Genomic DNA, 19,283 nt, shown 5'->3' with positions numbered 1-19,283 from the left:
AATACTCAAAGAAGAGGAGCTCAGAAGTACAGAGGGCAATGGCCAGATGGGTGCAGAGGGAATGAAGAATGACAGGGCAAGAGAAGGCGGAACTTAGTACCTATTTGCACGCAGAGCATGAGGGAAGTTATGGAGTAAAGATGTCTTGATTGCCTTGGTCCTAAAGAACTAGATTAGTTACCAGGAGGTGTAAGTATGTCCTGCGTCCTGTCCCTGTCAGGACTGGGGTCAAAGAAGGCTTCCCAGAGAAGTGACATGTTGGTGAGCACATTCCACCTGCTGTCAGAGAGAGGAGAGAGCATCCAAAAAGAGGAAACAGCATGGGCCAAGGCAAAGGCAAGGAAGTGTGGAAAAAAGAATCCCCATTGTGGGGATGTCTCTGAACACATGAAGAGTGGGAGAAGGCTGGAGAAGGAGACAGGAGCCAGATCATAGAGGAACTTTGGGACTTTAGACAGCAGGACTGGGGAGCTCAGAAGGCTCTATAAGCAAGGGAGAGACACCATCAGGATCTCTCATAGTTGTTCGTGCAAATATAGACAGTTGAAGAGTATAGATAACCGCAGAATGAAGTGTTATGTGCCTGAAAGCATTCTCTGATTACTTAGAATGGAGGGGACTGTATTAGTCTTTTACTGCTCATGTGGCTCTGCCTTTATTTTTATATGTACCACCTTTCAGCTTAATAAATGTTACTGCTATAAAAAATTGGGGGTGCATAAATCCTCCTAATATTTAGAGCGTCATTGAGATTGCAGTAAAGTTCCCATCTTTGCACCATTTACTATTTTGTGTACTGAATTCAGCCTTGTCTGATACATGCCTGATACTAAAATTGGGGTCTCTGCTTGCTGTTTTGGTTTGGTTTGTTGGTTTGCCTTTGCCTACCTTTTATTTTCAGATTTCCAGTCCCTTTGTTTTCATTATTTCTCTTGTACACAGCATATGATTGTTTTTTTTCATTTGTAATTTAAACTGAGAATCTATTTCCTTTGATAGTTCCTTTTGACATCTTTTATAAATTGTAATATGATAGGTATGCTTGGAATTAGTCTTAACATTATATGCTTTCAACTTTTATTTCACTTTATAGACTTGGTTTTGTCTTTTTTTTTAATAATAAATTTATTTTTTATGGGTGTTCAATTTGCCAACATACAGAATAACACCCAGTGCTCATCTCATCAAGTGCCCACCTCAGTGCCTGCCACCCAGTCACCCCCACCCCCCACCCTCCTCCCCTTACACCACCCCTAGTTCGTTTCCCAGAGTTAGGAGTCTTTATGTTCTGTCTCCCTTTCTGATATTTCCCACTTATTTTTTCTCCTTTCCCCTTTATTCCCTTTCACTATTATTTATATTCCCCAAATGAATGAGACCATATAATGTTTGTCCTTCTCCGATTGACTTATTTCACTCAGCATAATACCCTCCAGTTCCATCCACGTCGAAGCAAATGGTGGGTATTTGTCATTTCTAATGGCTGAGTAATATTCCATTTTAATTTATTTATTTTTTAATTTATGATTTAATTTAATAATGAGAGATTTAATTAATTTAATTTAATTTAATTAATTTAATTAATTTAATAATGAGAGATACAGAGAGAGAGAGAAGGAGGCAGAGACACAGGCAGAGGGAGAAGCAGGCTCCATGCAGGAAGCCCGGTGTGGGACTCGATCCGGAGTCTCCAGAATCGGGCCCTGGGCTGAAGGCAGTGCTAAACCGCTGAGCCAACGGGGCTGCCCTGTCTTTTAATTTAATATATGTGTGGGTTCATAGTGATACTTTAGAAAATTTAAAAAAAATTTTAAGTGATTATCTTCATAATTTAGAATGTACTTGATCCTCCATATCCTTAGATATAGCTCTGCAAGATGATGACATTTTCTTACTTTTTTTTCTGCCTCTCATTTTCTTACTCTTTTTTCTGCCTCTCATTTTGCTCTCCTACCCAATTTTAGTTGATGATGATGATGGTGGTGATGATACCTCTGTTAATCTTAATTTTGTAATTTTTAATATATGTTTCTCTCTATTGCTTGACTCATTAGCCCTACTTGGTCATTTTAAACCCTGGCTACCTCCCACCTTTTCTTTTTCCTCACCTTCTGAATTGTGTTAAATTGATTGTTTTTCATGTTGTTATAGTTCATTAGAATTTACATCGTTTTCTAGAGCCATAATTGCCACATTTTTTTTCATCATAATGTGCTAAACTAAATTGTTAAAAACCCAACCGCAGTGTTTCTGCCCCAGTTTCTGTATTCTCTACTGGTTGGTTGAAGGGCGGTTTATTCTAGACAGGATCCTGGTGACCGTGTTTTCTGAGTTGTTAGTTGTTTAGTAGCAGCATTTGTACTTGAAAAGTTCAATTGTAACATTTTTTTAATCCTTTAAACTTAATTCTTAATAAGGTTTTTGTAAGCACAGTTCCACTGTCTCCTAGCATGAGATGTTGCTGTGGAAAATTCTGAAACCAACCTAATTCTTTTCCCCTTAGAAAAGACGTTTTGGTTTTGGTTTTGGTTTATATTGTTTGTTTTGGTTTTTTGTTTTGTTTTGTTTTGTTTTGTTTTTTTTGATGGTTAAGAGTCTTTCTTTACATTTTGGGTTGTTGGCTCTGTATCGATTTTTTCACAGACAGTTTATGTTTGGTTTTGGTTTGGTTTGTCTATGCTTTGTACATAGACTTAAATATCTTATTTCTGGAAAATGTGTTGTAATTATATTTCTTCAAATACAATTTATATTCTATTTTTTTCAATACTCTAATAAATACTGCTTGGTCTATTTATGCATACACATAGGTCTACGTGATCTGTTTCATCTTCCATAGCTGCCATGTTCTTTTTATAATCCTTTTTAAGTATTAATTTCCATTTTCTTTTTGCTCACTTCAGCATTCTTGATCTTAAGCCCACTTTTTTGAGCATTGTCTATTTACCTTTCTGCTGCCTCTTTGGCTTCTGAATCTCCTCCACTTCTCCCCTGAACTCTGCTAGCTCACTTTTTGTCTCTTTCAGTTGTCTCAACATTTCTTCCTTGAGTTTCTATTTTATATAAGTGATCTTTCTTCATTAAGTTTTGTGTTTTTTTGTTTATCTATGCTTATTTGCTTGCCCGGTTCCTTTAGCTCTGTGACAACACAACTTCAGATGTGTTTTTTGTCCATTTGTTTTCTTTAATCATAACCTTCTTTTCTTTGCAGTATGTTTGTGGAGCTCTTTGGATAGTTTTTTCCTTCTTTCTTTCTTTCTTTCTTTCTTTCTTTCTTTCTTTCTTTCTTTCTTTTCTTCTTTCTTTCTTCTTTCTTTCTTTCTTTTTTTTTCTCTATTCCTTCCTTCCTTCCCTTCTTCCTTCCTTCTTTCCTTCCCTTCTTCCTTCCTTCCTTCCTTCCCTTCTTCCTTCCTTCCTTCCTTCCTTCCTTCCTTCCTTCCTTCCTTCCTTCTTCTCTCTCTCTCTCTCTCTCTCTCTCTCTCTCTCTCTCTCTCTCTCTTTATTTTTATAAGTAACACAGGGCTTGAACTCACAACCCTGAGCTGAAATTAAGAGTCGGACACTTAACTGACTGAGCCAACCAGGCACCTCCTGATAGTTTATTTTCTATTCTGACTTGTACTTGATGGAGATAAGCTCTTTCTATTTTGTCAGCTATTTTGCAGAAAGTTTATGGGGCAGGGTCCAGGCCATGATACCATCCATCAGAGTCTCTTTCATTTACAGGACTACATTTTATAACACACAGGGTTGTGTGTATGCATATATGTACATGTTGATTTAGCCTTTACTTCAGCCCAAAAGAAAGAAGAGATTGACAATTCCAAGACTGATTAATACTGAACCTTTGCTCTCCAGTCTGCCTCCCCAACAGACTGCTTCCTGCAGAGAGAGCACCCTGAAGTGCTTTCCTGTTTATACCATATTCCCTGCTTCTTGATGGAGCCAGACAGGGTCCAGGGATGTTCTCACAGACAGCTGATTCACCGTAGACCTGTTATTTACCAAAAGATGGCATTGGTTCTGTCCTCTTTGATGAGCTCTGTGCTCTGCCAACCGTGCTTGAGGTCCTTGCCAGTAGACATCCTTTAGCATCTACCTGCTCCTGGTTGGAACTTTATTGCATATGACAGCTTTTCCTCAACAAAGGTGAAGTTTGCATTTTTGTTTTTCATTTTCCTTATTGTTTTGGAATGAATTTAGAAAGAAGTGAACAAGGCTTTCTTCACACTGCTATCTTAAAAGTAGAAGTCCTGTCTAAAAGGATGTAATCTCTTGTCTTGTTCTGTCTGAATCTCCAGCTTAATTATATCTGGGAAAAGAAGATGCTCAATAAATACTTGTTAGATGAAATAAATAAATGAAAGAATGAACAATTCTTAAATGTAATAGTTGAGACATAACTGCATTTATTAAGACCTCTCTTCAGAAGAACTTCAGGAACTAATGTCCTAGTTCCTCCTTGCTATAGCATAACAAGGCGTATTTTCCAGGGCATTTCTTATGGTTTAAAGATCTTCTGCCCACCTTTCTCCCATCTTTCACTATCTTGTCTCAGCATCCTGCTGTCACTCAGTATTGGAACTCAGAGTACCTGGTACACATGAACAGTGAATTCTACAGGAACACTTAATATAGTGGAGAGTTTTTTTCTAGTTTGTTATCTAGCCTGTTTTTATAGATGCATTTTGCAATTGTTTCTCCTTGGCTTGTTTCTGAAATTGGAAAAGCACTGTATCCTCTTTACCATAAATCATCAGAAAATAAAGGCAGAGTGATGTCATTCTGCACCCTGTTTTGGTAAGGAATGGAGATAATTGTTCACATTTCCCCAGGTCCCCCAGGGTCCAGCATTGGTCTGGACTCTATCCAAATGCAGCCAAAGAGGAAGGATCGTTTGAGAAATGGAACACTGCAAGATACAGCCACTCTTTTCAGCCCTTGTGAATTCCATAGGGATTTTAGCGTACATGTGATTCAAGAAAAGATCAGCCTGGCTGTCAGAAGAGATACTGAGTCCAGCTTTCTTTCTGGTTTCCCTTTCAAAAGAGAAGAGCCTTTAACTCAAGGAATCTACTTCTTAAGGCCCCTGAGAACAAGCTGTACATCTCAGATTATTCTTACGCATTCCAGGAGGCATTTGGGAAATATATATGTTAATTTCTGATTGTCCTTGGGACTACAGGTAAAACCAAAAGCTGTCCTACTAGCTCAAACACCTTCAGTGCCTAATCTGACAAAATTCCTCATTCCTTTTAAGGGCTCTTCAAGGGATGATTTTCTTTCTTATCTTCCTTTTCTTGAGTCACTCAAACTCCTCCAAATTGTTCATGCTCTGCACCCTTCTCATTGCTGAGCTAACTGCAATTGGTTACCCATTACTGCGCATGTTGACAGAGAATCCAGAGTCATGTCGACTATCCATGGACTACCCATGCCAGCCTGCAAAATTTAGATGGGTAAGACAACAGGAAAGGGAGAGCCTGGGGGATGCACACCCCTAGTCCTTATTACAGGTATTCCAAACAGAAGTACAATAACCAGCCATGTCTGCCTACAACTAGGTGCATCAATGCTCTTCCTTCCAGATGTCCATTGATATTACCCCTGCAGCCCACATAACCAAAGTAGAACTCTCACTTAACTGCCTGAAAACCTGTGTCTGCCCAAACCCTACCCCTGCCTTTGGGGCCTTGATGAGCTTCCATTAGGGGCACTCTGCTTTGTCAGGGACAGTTCTAGCTTATGTCTGATAACCTATAAAATTAAGCATTTGTCCCAGTCAAAAGTGGTTTTTTTTGACAGATTATATGCTCTCCCTAGTTTAATTAAATGCCTGATTTTCAAAAGGCAGCATGAGTCAGAATGTCTCTGGTTATAAGAAAAGTCTTTCTCTTGGTATGCTTTGGTGGCTCAGTGGTTGAGCATCTGCCTTTAGCTCAGGGCATGATCCCCAAGTCATGGGATCGAGTCCCACATCAGGCTCCCTTCATGGAGCCTGCTTCTCCCTCTGCCTGTGTCCCTGCCTCTCTCTCAGTGTCTATCATGAATAAATAAATAAAATATTTTTTAAAAAGAAAAGTCTTTCTCTTTTTCTCACCTTTGTAGAAGAATATTAGGATGCACCAAAAGAATGACACCAGAAGAATGACACAGGGACTTGAAGTCTCAGCACACAAATGACCTGGGGCAGGTGATTGGGAAAAAGTTGACACTGAAGGGTGTCCAGGCAAACTCAGAGAAATTTTATGTGAGGCTAAAGGGAAGAAACCTATCCCAGAGATTAGGAAGGAGGGGCAGGACTCCAGGCTTAGGGGAGATATTTGGGGATAATACACTCCCCAGGTCAGAAAGAAGGGCATTTGTGGAGAACAGGCATTCTGTGTGCCCTTTTTTCTCCCTCTTTGTGTCTGCACACTTTGACCAATAATGCACCAGTGATTTCTCTCTGGTATTTCATTTATGGCAATAACTTCAGGTCCTGTGTCTGGTCATAATGGTGATCTATGTATGCCATCTACAGTGGGCATGGATAATGAATCCTATTTTATTTCTTAATTAAGAATTTGAAAGTACTGCAAATTACTGCAATTAACATGGATTTTCTTCCTCATTTATTTACTTATTTAGATGCCTGAAATTGCACCCTTAGCTTAAACCAACCACAGGGTTCAGAGCCTGTTAAAATATATAGCATTCATTAAAATATTTATTCTTCCCCAACAGTGAAGTTGCAATTTGGAAATGGTGGCGATATCTATGTATACAAAATTCTTCCCCCCTCAAAAATAAACTATAACTATCTCTATCTATATAAATACAAATGTATAGAATATAAAATTCATCCAGCTAATTTAGAAAGTTGAATTTGTTGACAATCCTTTGTGTAACTGAAATAAACTAAGATTTTCAGAATAGCTCATTATTATTTTAACTTCAACCAGTGCTCTTGTTTTCCCTTTCAAAGTTCTTGGAGATTTGAGCATCATCATATTTTCAGAAGATCAGTGCTCACTGAAAAATAATAAAAACAATTTAAGGGTGGTTGAATTCATCTCACTGACTTCAAAACAACAGAATCTCAATAAACTATTTAACATCAAATTATCTAGTACTTTTGAAGATTCAACCTTAGTCTTCATTCTTGGGTTTTTGGATTTAGTTTTGTTTCTAACTGGTTTGCATAGAGACACAGCTCAAGAGAGAGTGGTTGACATTAACCAAAAATATGCGTTAGAACTTTAAGTCCTTCGGTGTGGGCCAGCAGCCACTCCAGACTCCAGCCCGCAAGGGTGTAAATGGGTATAATTCTACCAGAAAGCAATTGAGGAATACCATCTCAAAAGCCCTAAAAGAGGAAAACCCTTTGAAATCCAGCTAGTCCACTTCAATGAATTTATCCTTAGCAAAGAATGAAGGATGTGTGCCAAGATATAGCTACAATGACATTCATTACTGCCCTGTTTATAGTAGCAAAATAAGTAAAATAACCTATGTACAGCAGTAAGAGATTGAATAAATCTTTTGCTGGAATACTAAACAACTATTAAAAACTATGTGGTTTGTATTAGTTATCTATGGCTACATTACCCCAAAACTTAGCAGCTTAAAATAACAAACACATTATCTTGCAGTGTCAAGAGCCTGTGGGCAATGGCTGATCTGGGTCCTCTGACTCAGGACTCTCATAAGTCAAGGTGTTTGAACCATCTCAAGGAAAGGATCCACTTTCAAGTTCATTCAAGTGGGCATTGGCAGGATTCAGGTCCTCTAAGCCTGCTGATTGGAGGTCTCCCTCAGTTCCACAGCCCTCCTTTCTGTGGGGCAGTTTACAACATAGCAGTTGGTTTCATCACAATAAACAAGCCAGAGAGCAGGAGAAGGTGAACAAGACAGCAGTCAGAGTAATTTTGTAACCTAATCTTGAACTGATATCCCATCACATTTGCCATATTCTGTTGGTTAGAAGTAAATCAGAGGTCCCACCTACACTCCAGGGGAGTTCATTACACGATGACAAAGATGCAAGAGAGCAGGGATCACCGGGAGCCATCTTAGAAGCTACTAGATACCACACAATTAACATGTATTAAAAAATATTGGCAAAAAAAATATTCATAAAATCTTACTCAATGAAACAAAAGCAGGTCACCAAACAGCATATGCAGTATGATCTCAGTTCTATAAGCGAAAAACAACAGAAAAAAATATATATGCATATATATTAAATACTCATGAAACAGTCTGTAAGTGTCCTGTGGGTTAACTAGTGATTATATCTGAATGGTGGGATGACAGATGAGTTTTGTGTCTCATTTCCTAATATGTATTTTTTATTTTTTCTAAAATGAACATATATTGCTTACAATTTTAAAAAAAGCACATATTATTTAATTTAAACACAAAGCATTCTAAATCCTCTAAACTTCTTGTTTCTGACCTGTACTACTGTCCATCTTTACAGGACGTTCTTGCTCACTACTTGAAGGCACCTAAGTAGAAGTTCACGAAATTCTTTGTAGACCCCATTGAAACCACTGTCAAGTAAATTGTGAGTATGTTCTAGAATTTTCTATATTTATGTCTTCTCAAACAACCGTTACCACCAATAATGCTACCATGGAAAACTAAAAAGAAAATTTTAGTGACCTCTAAGGTCACTGGGACCACACTGTAACTACCTGAAAGAGCTGGGTCCCATGATGATCTTTTTCCCCTTGAACCAGTATCTTCCTGGCTCAATCATGGTTGCTTTCATGAGTTGGCATAATCACAGGATGTCTATCTTCTCTGCAAAATTCCAACATGATAGGTTCTATTTTTATGTCAAACATAGGTAAACCAGATCTGACACTGCTGAACATATTTGCAAGTTTGTGAAAGGAAAGGGGATGGGTGAGAAGATAAAATCATTACTAATCCCCACACTTCATTGGTTTCCAGGCCACACACCACCAGAGGGGCCTGAGTTGGGATGCCACTGGTTCTAGGTTGAAATGACTTCTCCATCAATGTAAATGTTATCTTAAGGTCATTTACTGATGAAAACTATTGTTTTTCCAAACATAGATTTATTGGTTGCTTGACAAGCTGTCCAGTTTTTCTATACCTATACTGAGCACAGAGAAATCTGCTTAGGTTGGGTGAATTGGTATCCATAGAGAAGGAAGGCAGTGGTTTTTTTAAATGGCAAGGAATTAGGACCAGGTTTGAAATACTGGTGGGTATCTTCTTATTGGATATACAGTACAAGAGCTGGCATAACATCACACTCAAATCTTGGTGGTTTAACATAATAGATCATTTTTCCTTTATATAAGGCCCAGATGAGTGTTTGTCAAAGTGATGATTCAGAAACCCAGGTGTTTTCTATCTTGTGGCTTCACCATCTTCTAGGACCTTTGAGGTTTATGCTGGATTTTCTACATCTACCTGGTTGACAGGGAAGAAGACCGTGAAGATGGCTCCTACCAACCTTGACCTGTGATTGACACACATTCCATTTCATGAATGACTGCCAGTCACATGGGCCTCACCTTGATTTTTTTAAAAAAAAAGGCCTTGAGTTAGTCCCTGATTGGCAGTCACTTCCTAACAAATCTACTCTGTGGTAGGAGAACACACATCATGGGCTCTATCAGGAAAAATCATAGTGTTAGAAAGGTCCTATTAAGAAAATTCTTAGCGGGCATTCATTCGTCCATCACAGAGCAGGGATCAGTTGACTCATCAATAATTTTGAATAATGGACCATTCTTCTCTTTATGAAGGAACTTCTAATACCAACCATACATTCTTCTCGTGATTAAGGCAACAAGTCCCTGGTGTCAAACAAGGTTCTAAAGGTGCTAAGTATGCCTGCCAATGCTGGTAGTTTGCAGAACCCACTGGGTTCTCATGATACCAGCTCTAAAACCACTTTTGTCTGCCTGTCTCCCTGCCTGTCTGTCTCTCTTTCTCTCTCTCAGTCTTAGCTTCTTATTGTGTCAAATGACAGTAACAAGTTCCATTTCTTAGGATTGTTATAAAGCCACAAGGAAATAATTCGAGAAAGGGCATGGTACACACTGTCTCAACACCAGGGGCTTCTGGAGAAGCAAGTATCCACATGTGATGAATAATCTCCAAAGTGCCTTTCCAGCACTACCACAATCGCTGATTATAATAATATCCTTGTTACTATTAAGCTACAATTACAATGATTAGCACTACCGTCAATGCGACATCTCTTCTCAACAGTGCTTATATTTGGATATTTAAGTCTCATGACAACCTTATAAACTGGAAAGGAGACTCACTATTACACCCATTCCATAGGTGAGAGAATTGAGCCTCATGGAGGCTAAGTGATAATGACCAAGGTCACCGTATAGCCCAGCCAGAGTCACCACTTGGCTCTCAAACCCAAGTTAAATGATACTACTGCACCAGATGTAAAATAGGAATGTGTTGGAAAATATGGCATCATTGAGGAGACCTCGTCTCACCCCCTCATTGTTCAGATGACTTGGGGATGCCATTGAGGACTGATTCTTTCTATGCCCCTGGCCTCAAGTTGTCCTTTCTCCTTCCATATTAGTCAGACTAATTGGACCTGGGTCACGGGGTGGACGGAAAGGCAAGTAGTGACAGTGTTGGTGGTATCATTTTATAGAAGCCATAATACACGGGGCTCTTGGAAACTGTTCCAAGGAACATGAGCAGAATCCCAGAAAGGTGGGAAAGGGGGCACTTTTCCTCCTCTTTAGCTCACATACATGTATCACTGGCCAGCATCACCAAACCTAGTGAAGTGAGTGATAAATTGGAATCTGCTACTAGGTTTCATAAATTTTTTCTCTCTTCCTTTCAATCCTTAGGACTTTTCCCAGATAATGTTAATGACTAATTCTTTAGTGACTTTATTCTTTCAATTGAGAAAGAGGAAAAAAACAAAAAGAACTATCACCAGTAGCCTTAGGTTAGCAGAATAAGGTCTCTAGAGACAGTGTTTGGTCCTGAATTGGGTGACTCCAACTGCCACCGGCAGTTGAGCTGTTGCACACATGGATCTTCCTGTAGAGCGCAGCCCCCAGACCTAGACCTGCTGTCACAGGAAGGTTATTTAGACACCGTCCGTTATGATTTCCTCATCTGTTAAATCAGGTGGATGATGCCCTCCTTGCCACCTCCTCAACTTTCTTCTGGAAATACTGAGACCTGGGGACTCAAACAAGTAAACAGAAAGTGCTTTGAAAAGCATAATGTGCTAAATAAATATACCAAGAGTCATCATTATCACTGTGCTATTGCCATTATTATTTTGTGGTCAGCTCAGCTTTTCTTAATGCAGAGCAGTTAATGAAGTGGCAACTGTATTGGTTTCCCACTAGGAGGGTGAAGGGGCCAAATGAGGCTCTATTTTTATCCCATTTTAGTATCTGGGTTTTTATTCACAATAGCTATGTCTAGTGGGTTTATCAGTATTTTAATTACAGTGCCACTTCATTATACTTATTCCTAACAAAAACCAGGCTAAGGGCATATTTTTTTAATCCTAAAAATGGTGGATGTTCCTAAAGAAATTCTAACTTTCACCAGCAACCAAAACACTGACACCTTTGATCCTACCTCTAAGCTTGGTACCTACAACTTTTAATGAATTATTTTCAGCATAACAAAAAAAAATGTTTAATTGTATTTGAAGGCCTAGTAGTAGAGAGAAAAATGACAAAGTCTATTAGTCATCAGACTTTGGTTTACAAATTGTTCACCTGCAGAGAAGCACTTTTCCTATGGTCACGAGAAGTTACCGGAATAGGAAATTTAGTAATCAACATAAAGACAGACTGGTAAAGCCAAACAAAGAGAAGGGCTATCTCACTCATCACCCTGGCACATGGCCTTTCTGTTGTTCCTATAGCATCTTAGGTAGGCTTGCCTTAGTGTCATTATCAAAAAGACAAGTAAACAACTGCCTCATTAGAAGGAAAAAAATAGTAAATGTTGCAAACTAGGGAATCTAGCCAGTTAGGGCCATAAAATATCAAATTAGAAGGGGCTATGCAAGCCTATGGCCCAAAATAACCATTTTATAGATAAGAGAAAGAAGGCTTACACAGCTGAAGTGCACATCCAAGGTCATGCAAATGCACAACATTAAGTTGATCCCTGAGGGGAGCATATTACTTTCCTATCTTTGTTGTAACAAATTACCACATATTTAGTGGCCTAAAGCAACACAAATTTATATTCTCACCATTCCATTCTTACAGATCAGAGGCCTCGCATGGTGTCACTGGGCTAAGATCAAGGTGTTGATCAAGGTGTTGTTCTTTTCTGGAAACTCTGAGGAGAATCCACTTCTTTGTCCTGTCCAGCTTCCAAAACAGCCTGCATCCTTGGCTTGTGGCCCCTTCTTCCATCTTCAAAGCCAGAAATGTTACATGTCTCTGATGCTTTTTTATGTAATCACATCTCTGACCATAGCCAGGAAGGATTCTCTGCTTTTAAGGACTCATGTGATTAGACTGAGTTCACTTGAATGATCCAGGGTAATCCCCCTATCCTGAGATCGGTAACCTTATTTACATCTGCTGAGTCCCTTTTAGCAAAAGATAATATGTTCATAGGTTCTGGGGGACATCTTTGGGCAGGGAAGGGCATTATTCTGCCCACCAGAGGGAGAATGAATTTACAGAGAAACAAGATGGTGAGTTAAAATGGTTGAGTTAATGAGTTAAAATTTTTTCCACAAAAAATAACTGTGGACACCTATTGTAGGCTAGGGTCTCCAGGAATCCTACTCTACATGGAAAGTTGTTGGAAGTAAGAGTGCTCAGGATCAAGTCCTACAGGAGACAGGAATGGGTGGAGGGAGGAGCTGGGCAATCCTAAAGCTTCAATTCACCCCATGGTAATCCCTAGAATGGAATGGCCCTTCAGAGTTGTCATGAGGGTCTGATCTTTAAACTCTTTTCCCTCTTATTGCTTTGACCACATTAAGCAGTCACAGGGTGTGGGCTGCCCCAAGAAGGGGTTGTGACCTTGGGCAAGTCCACTTTCTTCTGAGAGGACAGTTCTCAGTATCTAGGGGAATTTGTCCTTCATTTGTAAAGGAAGCTCTAAGAAGACAATCACAGCTTCTAGTAGAGAGCTTGTGCCGACATTTTTTTAAGGTTTTATTTATTTATTCATGAGAGACACAGAGAGAGAGAGAGAGAGAGGCAGAGACACAGGCGGAGGGAGAAGCAAGCTCCATGTGGGGAGGCGGACGTGGGACTCAATCCCAGGTCTCCAGGATCAGGCCCTGGGCTGAAGGCAGCTCTAAACTGCTAAGCCACCCGGGCTGCCCTTGTGCCGACATTTCATGCCCACATTTGAAAAAAAGTAATAATAATGAAGTCAGCTATGGTCTGTTTTGAATGATGCCTGACAGATTTTGCAGAGAGGTTCATGAGACAGAACAGGGTCTGGAAGGAGAGTCAGATTCTTGACATTGCACGGACATGGGAGCAAGAACAGGCAAGAGTCACATGAGGAGAGGAGAATGACACTGGGTCAGAAATAGTGTCGACCCCAAAGGAAAAAACAGACAGATTGTGAGTTCTGGGGACTAAGATCCAAATTCACATCCAACCCATAGCAGAGGAGTGGACATTGCCAGAGGCTACAGGTAGGGATGGTAATGCTGATACTGGTTTAGGAAGATTCCAACAACTTGCAGCAGAGACTGGTCAAAACATTACAATCCAGCATGAGCCATGGGAGTAATTAGGGAACAGGTAAGAAGTCCTGTTTCTATAGAACTGAGGAAAAGGCAAGAGCCAAATTACCAAGGAAAGTGGTGTTCTGTATGAGATTGAGCAGGTGCACTACAGTCTCATGTCATTTGGCCTATGGATGTCATTTGGCACCAGCCCAAGTCGGATTTCAGCACAGGAGCACAGGATGTTCCAGTCATCTGAGTAGCAAAGGCTAGAAAGATGTGAGGGCATTGCCTCATGTTCTTTCACAGAATATCAGGGCTAACCTTAATGTTCGTTTTAACCAAATAGTGTCTGTGAGGAGGGTACAAAGACTGATTTGTCCCTACCCTCGAACCCCCAAGACTCTCACTGTCTCTGGTCAGTGCTGACTGAACCCAATATCGGTGCCAGAGTGAGCTCTGCTTGTTTGTCCAGACAAACCTCATGGAATCTCAACAACCTCCACTTCTCTGCACATCCAGACTGCAAAGTCTGAAGAGAATGATATTTAAGACAGGGGCTACCTGCATGTTCTAGAAGATTGTATAGATACTGTATGGAGTCTAACCATATTTATAGACAAAGTGGTTTTGTTTTCTTCTACATGCCTTAATTCAAGGGGTGAGAGCAAAGCACTTCTACATAGTAAGCACTGTTACTTCCCTGTAAGTCCTTTGTCACGTGTAACTATCAGCAAGAACACTAACAAAAACTTCTGTTTCCTGAAAGGCCTCACGTTTTACCAAGCTCTCTCATGTCCATTGTTTCTTTTCAATTTGACGATACTACTTGGGGGAGGGAATTACTATGCTCCTAGTAAAGATGAATGAACTGATTCAGAGAGTTGAGTGACTTACCTTAAGTCACAGGTTAGAGTCTGAAATTGGACCTGGGCCTTTCAAATACAAGTTGCTTCTACCACATTATCATAAGTCTACACCAGTGAAAGAGTTCTGTGTCTCACAACCCTGCAAGTTTAGGAGGAAGGAGAGTCAGGAAGGTAGAGAAGGCAGAGAACTGAGGAAAAAATTGTCTGACTTTCACCTTTTGTCTCAGGCCAGTTCTGAGATCACTGTATTTGATTCCTTTTTTTTTTTTTTTTTTTTAAGATTTATTTACTTATTTCAGAGAGAGAGGGATAGGGGCAGAGGGAGAAAAGCAGACTCTCCACTGAGCATGAGCTCTATCCCAGGACTCTGAGATCATGACCTGCGCCAAAATCAAGAGTCAGAGAGGTTCAACCGACTGAGCCAACCAGGCATCCCTGTTTTTGGCTCCTTTTGCCTTTCCCTCAGTGTTTTCAACTCTTCAAAGCATTTTGTACACCCTTACCTCATTTGTTCCACTCAGCAGTCCTGTGAGGTAGGCAGAGCACATCTGACAGATGAGAAAGCTACAGCCCAGAGAGGTTAGACCACTGGCCCAAGAACAGTTGGCCATCGAGTGGCAACATTGGAACTGGAACCCAGATCCTTGCGATGGGGATGGGATGGGGGGAAGCACCTGCTGAGAGAAGTAGGAAGGAAACATTTCATTAAAAGATTCATCAGTATCCATATACATTTCACATTATACAAAACGGAAGTCAAACCATTATGCTCTATACCTTAAACTTACACACTGATGTAGGTTGATAATATGTCAGTAAGACTGGAAAAAATAAACTTAAAAATTCACATGAAAGTAAAACTAACAACAGCCAAGAGTTTGGGGAAAGGATGTAAAAAAGCGGGGCTACATCACAGGCATCAAAACACATGATAAAGCAATGTGATCAAGGTGTAGGGACACAGAGACTAATGGAATAACTAGAAAGTTCAGAAAGAGACCCACGCATTTAGGAAACTTGTTATATGACAGTAGTTGATTACAAATAAATAGGTAAAGTATGGACTTTTGAAATTAGTGTCACAACAATTGGCTCCCCATATTGCAAAATTAACATTAGAGCTTTATTTCATATGCAAAATGACAAAATATTGTAAATAAACTGCAGGTGGATTTGAGGCTAAAAGTTCAAACAACAACTTTTAAACTATTTGAAGAAAATTCAGGAAAATATTTTTATATCAAATCAGGAAAAGATTTCTTAAGATACAAAAAAAAAACCCCACAAAATAAAAAGATATATTGGATCACATTAAAATTTAAGATTTGTATAAGACCAAAGACACCATGAACAAAGCCAAAGGATGAGTGAGAGATTTGAAGGAGGCAGTTGCAATGCATTTGACCAGCAAAGGATTAATATCTAAAATATGTGAGGAAAATGCTGCAATAGGTAAAAGACAAACAGCCCACTAGAAAAACATGCAAAATATAAAAATAGAAATCAAAATGGGCTATAAAAACATGGAAAGATGCCCTACCTCATTAATAATCAAGGAAATGCCAAGTACAGTGAACAGATACCATTTCACACCTATTTAGTTGTCAGAATTAGATAGTTCAACAGTGCTGAGTTTTTGTGGGAAATAGGCACTGTCATTCTGGAGGGAGCATGTTGTTTTAACCCCTTTAGAGAGCAATTTGGAAATATCTTGTAAAAGTGAAGGTATATGTCTCTATGACAACTACTTCTATGTCTAGATACATACCCTAGCAAAACTCATTCCGATGCATAATATGACTTATAAAAAAGGATGTTTATTATTGCAATGCTTTCCAAAATTGAAAATTTGGAAACAATCTAAATGCTCATCAGCGGGTCAATGAAGGGATGCCTGGGTGGCTCAGTGGTTGAGCATCTGCCTTTGGCTCAGGTTGTGATCCCAGGGTCCTCAGTTTGAGTCCCACATCGGGCTCCCTGCAGGGAGCCTGCGTCTCCCTCTGCCTGTGTCTCTGCCTCTCTTTGTGTGTCTCTCATGAATAAATAAAATTTTAAAAAAGGAGAAGACAGGTCAATGGAAAAGCCATGTATATTTCATAGCAGTGAGGCTCCCTAACTCATTATCAAAATAGATGATTTGGGAAACTCCAAGTTGAACAAAAAAATCAAATCATATCAATGTACCATTTACATACATGTTTAAAGCATACAAAACAATATTGTCTATTACTTATGGATTCAAGCATAGGTGTGGTAAGTGCATAAAAACACAGAGAGATCCATGCAGTCCAGGAGAATGGTTTCTCAGAAGAAGGAGGAGGATGATAGGCTCAAAAACAGTACAAAGACACTTCAACTGAACCTATGTGTCATTTCATTAATTAAAAAATAAACTAAAACAAATTCAGTGATGTGACCATTATAACATTCTGTACTGTGGCTATTGAGTGTTTGACATAGTAAACAATTCAGGAAAGAAGTTATTCACCAGCAGCCTCTCTTTCCTCTGGTGGAAATGAGAAGGCAGTGGGGAGCATGAATCTGCAGGAAACAGAGCTGACAGCTTTGAAGATTATTTTGGCTTTGGATTTCTACTCATGCACACACACCGAGACAGTTCCACACACGGGAGCAGCAGGGTCACACAAGAAGCACTGCCAAGCAAAATAGTCAAGGCATACAGAGGCCCTGCCAGCCCCAGCTCTGCCACGGCATCGAGAACATTCTGTGGCTAGGAATAGGGCCCAGGAATGACAATGGCTTAAATACAATAGGACAGCCTCTCTGTCAACATAAAAGAATTCAGAGGTTGGCAGTCCGCACCTAATATGTGTCTGCACAATGTCTCCAGGACTCAGGTTCTTTCCATCTTTCTGCTCTGCCATCCCTAGTTACACATGTTCCATCTCCAAGGTCACTTCATGATCTGAGATGGCCCCATAGCTGAAAGCCATCCAGGTCGGAAGCAAGAAGAAGGAGGAAGGAGAAAATGGTTCCCATGAGCTGTCATATAGCCTTCCATCAGTTCTTTCCTGGAAGTCCTTTAACTTACATGGACATTTTGTTGGCCATCCCTAATGTCAAAGGAAGCTAGGAAATGTTTTCTTTGCTGTTCATCACTTCACACTTTGATCAGACTTCTACTTGGGATCATTATACCTGAAGCCCTTGTCTGCCCACTTGGCTTCTACCACCCAGGGACAGGTCTGAGTTGGGCTGCTCACCTTTTCGTCCCCCCACAGCTGTGCTTCTGCACTTACACTCCATACTCCCCACCCTTTAGGAAGTGCAGTTTCTTTTCCAGGCCTATCAACTGCTAGAAACACCTGGATTCTAACTTTCCAACTCACTTCTTCCAGGGAGCCTTCCCTTGGCTTATGGCCGTCCCCACTGAGACCACTTCATCTCCACGTCCATTGTCAACAGCATCTTTCACTTAGACAGTCAGGCCCCCTTTGACTCTCTGGGCCGGTGATTCACAGTTTTTTGTTTGTATTTATTTATTTATTTATTTATTTATTTATTTATTTATTTATTTATTTATGAACCCTTTCGTCAAGTGAAAAAAGTAGAAAACCCAAGGAAGTGGTAAGATGAATAAAATGGTGGTGCACAGTGGGTGGAGCCCAAAGTCTTCAGAACACACTCTGAAAAGAGAATATCTTGCCCTTATTTCATAAGTGAAGACACTGCTACCTCAAGTCAGAATTGAATTGTCCCAGGTCATGCAGCTCATAACAGCAATAATAATGACAGCATTAGCCAACACTCACCCTCTGTTTCAAGCACCAGTCTGAGTGCTTTTCATAGATTAATTAAAGGCACTAAAAGTAAAATAATAAGAAGACTCTGATTGTACCTCAGAAATAATATGAGAGTCCATTTTTGTCCAAGGCCCAGCGAAAAAGCTTTATGCAGAAACTGCCAAGTATATCATCTATTTTATAGCTATCTGGTGATATATTGTAGTGTGTAGCACAAATTTTCTAAAAGGTTTAGCAATCAAATCAACAACGAAGAAAACCATCACCTAAATACATTTCTGTATTTTACTACTGAAATCACCCCAGGAGAATTCTATTTGCTAGGGGCTTGAGGAGAGGCCCCAGGGAGCAGCTCTGGAAGCCCTTGAACAGGGTCAGTGTCAGATGCTGGGAAATAGACTCAGAGCAGGAAGGGCAGTGAGAAGCTGCCAGCCACCCAGAGCCAGAAGGCCTTGTGCCTGGAGGTGACAGGAACAGCCTGGCTGGATGGCGTGGCGCGCTGCTTGCTGTAAGTGCCATAAGTAGTGCTGTAGATGAAATTGGCAGGAAACGTGCGTGAAGCTCACACTTTCTCTGCATCTTCACCTCTCCTTACCACCACCGTGGCGGCTTCAGGAGAGTCTCACATCTATTCTAAAGTGAACCCTCCATCTCAGCTCAGGATTCATCTCCTCCTGTCTCCTAATTAGGCTCCTACATTCTTACCTGGTCTCTCCCTTTCAATTAGATTCTTCTTCCCCCACAAACACATCATATCCCTTTTTTAAGGGGGAGAGAGAGAGAGAGAGAGAGAACTTTCCTCAGCCCCACTTTCCCCCCACACTAGCACCCAGTCTCTCTACTTTTCTTAATTGCCAGATTTTAAAGAAGTACTTCTTTGTTCACTGTCATGCCTGCCACATCTCCACCTTCTTTAACACCTCACAGTCTGCTTTCTGGTCCCACAATTCCACAGAACTTCTC

At 40.2% G+C, this 19,283-nt stretch overlaps 1 protein-coding gene across 2 annotated transcripts in view; it reads left to right on the top strand.

Moving 5' to 3' along the window:
- Positions 1-19,283, top strand: part of LOC112647800 (urea transporter 2) — a 398,379-nt gene that overhangs the window by 234,827 nt on the left and 144,269 nt on the right. For both annotated transcript variants that reach the window (XM_035719418.2, XM_035719416.2), the window contains one exon: positions 8,465-8,551. The gene's annotated coding sequence lies outside the window, so the exon portion shown is untranslated. The remainder of the gene's footprint in view (positions 1-8,464; positions 8,552-19,283) is intronic.

This window comes from Canis lupus, chromosome 7, assembly GCF_003254725.2.
Source record: "Canis lupus dingo isolate Sandy chromosome 7, ASM325472v2, whole genome shotgun sequence".
NCBI classification, from domain to species: Eukaryota; Metazoa; Chordata; class Mammalia; order Carnivora; family Canidae; genus Canis; species Canis lupus.
This window is presented reverse-complemented; position numbering and strand designations above follow the sequence as displayed.